At 54.1% G+C, this 6597-nt stretch overlaps 1 protein-coding gene across 1 annotated transcript in view; it reads left to right on the forward strand.

Moving 5' to 3' along the window:
* The first annotated feature begins 1331 nt into the window (after window positions 1–1331).
* RPS21 (ribosomal protein S21) overlaps window positions 1332–6597 on the forward strand; it is an 11270-nt gene continuing 6004 nt past the window's right edge. The window contains exon 1 of the mRNA XM_021712018.1: window positions 1332–1336. The gene's annotated coding sequence lies outside the window, so the exon portion shown is untranslated. The remainder of the gene's footprint in view (window positions 1337–6597) is intronic.

Below are 6597 nucleotides of genomic sequence, written 5' to 3' on the forward strand. Positions count from 1 at the left end.
TTTTTTGATTTATTGTAGAGATGAGATCTTGCTGCCCAGGCGGGTCTCGAACCCGCGGGCTCAGGCAATCCACTCACCTCAGTCTCCCAAAGCGCGGGATTACAGGCTGAGCCACAGAGCCCGGCTTAACTTACCATATTTTATTTTAGCTGGGTTTATCCAATTATGACTCCTTCGTGAGTTCAGGAGTATCTGCATTTGTGGAATGAAAGAATGAATGACTTCCACGTCACCTCCTCATACAGATGTTGAGCCCAGAAAGCAGCCCTGGCTCCTGTGTGGGCTCCCCGGCTGGGGACAGTAGAGTTTTGGCCAGGAGGATGGTGAGACAGGGGTGGGCCTGGCCCATACCAGACCCAAACTCTGCTCAGCCCTTTCCAGCCTGGGGGTCTGGGGAAGCCCCAGGGCCTCCTCCGTTGAGTGGGGACCATGGTGCCTGCTAGTTGGATGCCCACAAGGGAAGTGGGCAGAGTATGCTCCCAAGGAACTCCATAGTGGCACTGTGGGAGCAAGTGTCTGCCTCCAAGGGAGGGTGTCAGGTCCTCAGCAGGACGGCTCCTGACCTGCAGCATGGCCTGGCATCTACCCGCCCAGCCTGCCTGGGCCCTGGTGGCTGCTAGGGGCCTCCTGACAGCACAGCCAGACAAGGGGTTTGCATGATAGGCCTATCCGTCCCTGGGCTGCTGCTCCTCCCTCCCTGCTGCCAGCCTGGCCCCTTGCCTGCCCAGTGGCTCAGCATGGTCACCTGCAGGGGAGCCTGACCTTGGTTCCAACCCCTGCAGCCTCAGGGCCCAGAGCTGCAGGGGTTGGAACCTACAGGAGGTCCCCGAAGGTGAGGGGTCTCCTGGCTGGAGCCTGCCCCCAGGGGCTTGTCCTCAGCTCCTGTGGGACATTCCAGGACCCGGAGTTATGAAGGAGTCTGCTCTTGGGGAGCCTCAAGGAGCTAGGGGTGCCAGAGGAGCCAGGCTGAGTGGGACAAGCCCGGGCGACTCACCCGGAGCAAGAATTTGGGTTCCGTCACTTTCCACTTGGCATTCAAGGCCAGACCTGTTCCTGGGGGCCTGCTGCTGCAGCTGCCGGCACACCCAGCTGGATGGGCCCAGACCTGGGTCTGGGTGGGGGCAGGTACTGAGCATGAGGCGCAGAACGTCTGTCTCTCCACCCCAGCCCAGGCCCCAGTGGTGTCACAGGGTGCAGGGGGTGAAGGCCCCAAGACACTGTCTGTGAACACACTGCACCTAAGTGAGGCCCCTCCGGGAACAGCCATCTGGGCTGTGTGGCCTGGGCCCCTCCTAGCTCAGTGATGCTGGGGGAGTACCATCCTTGCCCAGCCTCGGTCTCCTGCTCTGTGAATTGGCTAATAACAGCAGCTTCTCAACGGCTGCTGTGGGGTCTCCGTGGGGCCCTGACTGGGTGCCAGGCCTCGGTCAGGACCCCATGGGGCCTCCCAGGGGTGGCCCCTCTCAGGCTACAGCTCAGGCTGGAGGATGGAGCCGGGTGACCATGGCGTCCAGGTGCTGCTGTTTGTCTGGCGCTGGCAACCCTGCTCCTGTGGAGCCCTGTCTGGCCGGCTCCGTATCTCCCAGGGCATTTCTTCAAGTGTAGGGAAAGCCAGACTCCAAGAGCCAATCCACGGCCCCCTCCTGGACAGACAGGCAGACGGTATCCACAGGGTAACAGCAGCAAGAGTAAGAGGAGTAGTAGTCTTTCTCTCCCTGCGTCTACACCTGCCCTGTGTGGACACAATACAGCCTTTGCACAGAGCACCCCTTTTCCTATTGAATCCTTACCTTCATCCCAGGTCAGGGAGAAGAGCTTTTGCCACCTGATGGGGAAACTGAGGCTCAGAGTGGAAAAGGGTCAAGGAGTGGGAGACAGTACCTGAAACGTCCCCAGTGCTTCACCTTAGTGTCTGTGCTGCCCGCCTTGGGAACTGTGAGCTTGGGGTCAGAAACAAGCCTGTCAAGTGGGGGCAGGTGGGAGGGGCTGAGGCTCAGCCTATGCTGGGATCAGAGGTCAGCTTGGGGCCGTCAGGACTCAGGCCAACAGATCCCAGGTGTGGACTGACCCAGCCTCTGCCCAGTGGTCTTTGCTTCCTGTCTCCCCCTTTGGCTTCTCTTGGAACAGCCTGGTGCAACCGCCAAGGCTTCTGGCCAGCGTGAGGAGACCTTGGTATGTCTGCTGGGACGGAGGCACCTCCTCTCCTGGTGTTTGGCTCAGGCCTCTATAGCCAACCCCAGAAGAGGGGGCAGGACAGGAGAGGGACATTCGTGGGCGTCTCTCTCCGCTGGGTTGGCTGCATTCCAGGGATACTTACTGTAGGACCTGTCCAGGGCGTGGGCCAGGCTGTAGGGCCCAGCTCAGCCCTGCCGCCTGTCTTCCCTAGGACCTGGAAAGGGGCAGTGGGGCATCATGGGAGCTGGGAGAGGAGGGGCACTGGCCCCAGACACTGACCCCCACCAGCCGTGGGCAGGAGGGAGCCCTGGCCACCCAGCATTCACGGCTGTAGAATCCAGGGGCAGAGACACTTGGGATCCATGCTCTTTATCAGGAGTAAGCAGACCCTCAATGAAAAATCCTAGTAAAGTACACTTTATTTATTTATTTATTTTGAGTTGGAATCTCACTCTGTTGCCCAGACTGGAGTGCAGTGGCCACTCCTAGCCACCGCAGTCTCTCCTGCTGGGCTCCGGCGATCCTTCCACCTCAGCCTTCCGAGTAGCCGGAATTATAGGCATGCACTACCACGCCCGGCTGATTTTTTGATTTATTGTAGAGATGAGGTCTCGCTGCCCAGGTGGGTCTCGAACCCACGGGTTCAGGCAATCCACTCACCTCAGCCTCCCAAAGGTGCGGGATTACAGGCTGAGCCACCAAGCCTGGCTTAAAGTACACTTTAAAACCAAAATATTGCCGGGTGAGGTGGCTCACGTCAGTAATCCCAGCACTTTAGGAGGCTGAGGCGAGAGGATTGCCTGCCCAGGGGTCCGAGACCAGCCTGGGAAACTTGTTGAACCCTCAGCTCTACAGTATATAAAAAAAAATATTAGCTGGGTGTGGTGGCACATGCCTGTGGTTCCAGCTGAGGCAGAAGGATCACCTGAGCCCAGCAGAATGAAGCTGCAGTGGCCATGAGCATGCCACTGCACTCCAGCCTGGATGACAGGAAAACTCTGACTCAAAACAAAACAAAGCAAAAAAACCAAAATAGTAAAATGAGTTAAAGTAAAATGGAATGTGATGAAATGGAAGGAGTGTGGACCTGTTCTCCCCAGGTCCCCCGGCTCCGGCAGCTTAAGTCTCTACGCTTCTCTTGAGCTAGGCTGCAGGTGTGACCTCACTCGAGCCTGGGGAGGGCCTCTCTCCAAGACCAGAAGGTCATCTGGAATCACAGCAGCGCCAGGACCTGCCAGCCACTCCCAACGAAGCTTGCGCCCTCTGCACCCCATGAGCCCCTCAGAGGCCAGTCTATCATCAACTTAAGAGCAGGCTTTGCCAGGGGCAAGAAGGAGGGGCTGGTGGCTGCAGCTCACAGTCAGGCTGGCCTTGACCCTTGAATGCCGGGTCCTTGACCCTGACCTGCCACTCACCGCAACACTCCACCCTGAACTGGAAGAGGATTTCCTTGTTTCCGTCTACACACAATACATCTTGGGCTGGTGTAGGCCCCACCTGGCATCAAAACAGCTGCTCTGGGGAGGAGGAGGAAGGCTTCCCTTATTGGCTGTGCCTCGACATGTCTGAAAGCCTGTTTACCTGTCTGTGAAGTAGACCCACAGGATGGTGCTGGAGAATGTTGCACACAGGCATTGGCGCTGGCTGCCTGATGGGATGGTTACAGTATGGCTTCCCATCACCAGCCCAGGATTAAAATCTAGCCTTGGGATCTTAGGCATAACAGTGATGATGTGGTGGTGGTGGTGATGATGGTAATGATGATGGCAAAGATGGTGATGGTGGTGGTGATGGTGATGATGATGGTGATGGTGGTGGTGATGATGGTGAAGCTGGTGCTGATAATGGGGCGATGGTGATAGTGATGATGGTGGTAATGGCGGTGGTTATAGTGATTACGATGGTGGTGGTGATGATGATGATGATGGTGAAGATGGTGATGGTGATGGTGGTGGCGATGGTGATGGTGGTGGTGATGGAGGTGAAGCTGGGGTTGATAATGGGATAATGGTGGTAGTGATGGTGATGATGGTGGTGACGGTGGTGGTTGTGGTGATGATGGTGGTAGTTGTGGTGATGACGATGGTGGTGGTGCTGATGGTAATGGTGATGGTGAGGATGATGGTGTTGATGGTGATGATGCTGGTGATGGTGGCAGTGGTGGTGAGAGTGATGATGGTGAAGCTGGTGCTGATGATGGGGTGATGGTGACAATGATGGTGATGATGGGAGTAGTTGTGGTGGCGGTGACAATGGTCATGATAGTGGTGGTGGTGGTGGTGAAGATGGTGATGGTGGCGGCAGCAGTGATGATGATGATGGTGCTGATGGTGAGTGCTGGAATGTTGAGCATTTCCAGGTGCCACCTTTTTCTGAGCACCAGCTGTGCGTTAACATGCTGAATGCGGTCAATCCCAGTGCCGGCTGGGTCCATGGCAACCACTTTGCTTTCTGGCTGAAGGAAAAGGCAAATAATTTGCACCAGGTCACACAGCTGAAGGGGAGGGATGCTGGTGTGATACTGGCAGTCAGTCACCTAGGGCAATTGGGGGCAGAGGAGCCACAGAAGCAGGTGTGAGCCTGTTCTCTGGTGGACATGGGGCCCTCAGGGATCCTCCTGCACCCCCATCCCACTTTCACACTTGCTCTCTGGCCTGTCCCACCCGAGACCCCACAGGAGGCCCAGTAAACAGCCTACTCATGGGTGGGGGAGGTGGAAGGGACAGAGGAGGGGCGCTCACCCACCTTTAGGCAGCAGGGAAGCTGGCAGAGTAACAGGTGAGCCCGGTCCTTGCTCCAGTGTGGCTCTCGGACGCCCACTGGTGACTCCAGGAGACAGTGCAGATGGGATGTGGGGACATACCCCCCAGGCTTTCGACAGCAAGTGGCAACACCTCCCATGCAGATCCCTGGAGTTTCTGATGGAGGGACCCATTGTGCCTTCCCTGTGGGGGCACTTGACCCTCTATTTTTGGGGTCTAGGATTTTGTGCAAAAGGCTTTTTTTTTTTTTTTTTGAATTGGAGTCTCACTCTGTCGCCCAGACTGGGAGTGCAGTGGCTGCTCCCGGCCACCGCAGCCTCGACCTGCTGGGCTCTGGCAATCCTTCTGCCTCAGCCTTCCGAGTAGCCGGAATTACAGGCGTGTGCTACCACACCCGGCTAATTTTTAAAATTTATTGTAGAGATGAGGTCTCGCCTGCCCAGGTGGGTTTCGAACCTGCGGGCTCAGGCAAATCCACTCACCTCAGCCTCCCAAAGGCGCGGGATTACAGGCTGAGCCACCGAGCCCGGCTATAAGGTTTTCTTAAAGAAAGGCTCATCAGAGGAGATGGACCCCGGTACCAGTATCCAACCATTGACAAGGCGCTCATCGAGCATTCTCCAAAAGCAAGTCCTGACTAGTCGCTTACCCTCTAAATACCAAGTCTGTTCTCTTCAGTGGAAAATTAATTAATAAGCATAGTCTGTATTTTTGCTCTCTGCGATGAATAAAAGAGCTTCTACTACTGTTTCTCAGTGTTGGTTTAGGTTAAGGCTTTTCACTTTGGGGTTTTGGCTTTCTCTTTTAAGATTTAAATGTACTACTGAAAACTGGAGGAATTATAATAATTTTGTGAGTTCCTTAAGTTGTGGTGACTTTGAAAGGTTAGTGTTTTATGTATCAGGCAAATGTAGGTTATAGGAAAGAAATTATGTTAGGCATTGGTAAGCATAGTGGTTTGTACAAATGTCTGTATTGTAAACATCTCAATTATTGAAGGGTGACTCGGGATTCTAAGTTGCACAAGAAATATTGAACCAGTTATATAAAACATTAACACTTTAATAAACAGGTTTTTAGTGAACAACAACAACAAAAGGCTCATACAGATTTCACTGGCCCTAGAGGTGAGGGTTGCAGTTTTCTTTTGTAGAACTTGGCCTTGGAGACCTGGTGTCCAGAGGAGAGCAAACAGTGACACTGTGTTTGAACGTGTGTGTCCTACAGTCTATTTGACTACAGTCTTGTAGTCAGGAGTTCAAGACCAGCCTGGGCAACACAGCAATACCTCATCTCTACAAAAAAAGTTAAAAATTAGCTGGGCATAGTGGTGCGCACCTATAGTCCCAGATACACAGGAATCTGAGATGGAAGGATCACCTGAGCCCAGGAGGTGGAGGCTGCGGTGAGCCATTGCACTCCAATCTCGGTGTCAGAGTAAAAACCCTGACTCAAAAAAAAAAAAAAAAGAAAAAGAAAAAGAAAAGGCAATTCTAGGCAGTGTGTGGTTGAGGCCAGCTTTCTTATCGTTTGACAATCCCTGTCTGTTAATTGCAGTGTTTGGATCATTTGCATTTAACATGCTTGAGTTTAAGCCTATTGTCTATTTTTTTTTTTTTTTGAGTTGAAGTCTCACTCTGTCGCCCAGACTGGAGTGCAG

This window comes from Carlito syrichta, unplaced genomic scaffold (assembly GCF_000164805.1).
Source record: "Carlito syrichta isolate Samal-C Ts95f unplaced genomic scaffold, Tarsius_syrichta-2.0.1 Scaffold303013, whole genome shotgun sequence".
NCBI classification, from domain to species: domain Eukaryota; kingdom Metazoa; phylum Chordata; class Mammalia; order Primates; family Tarsiidae; genus Carlito; species Carlito syrichta.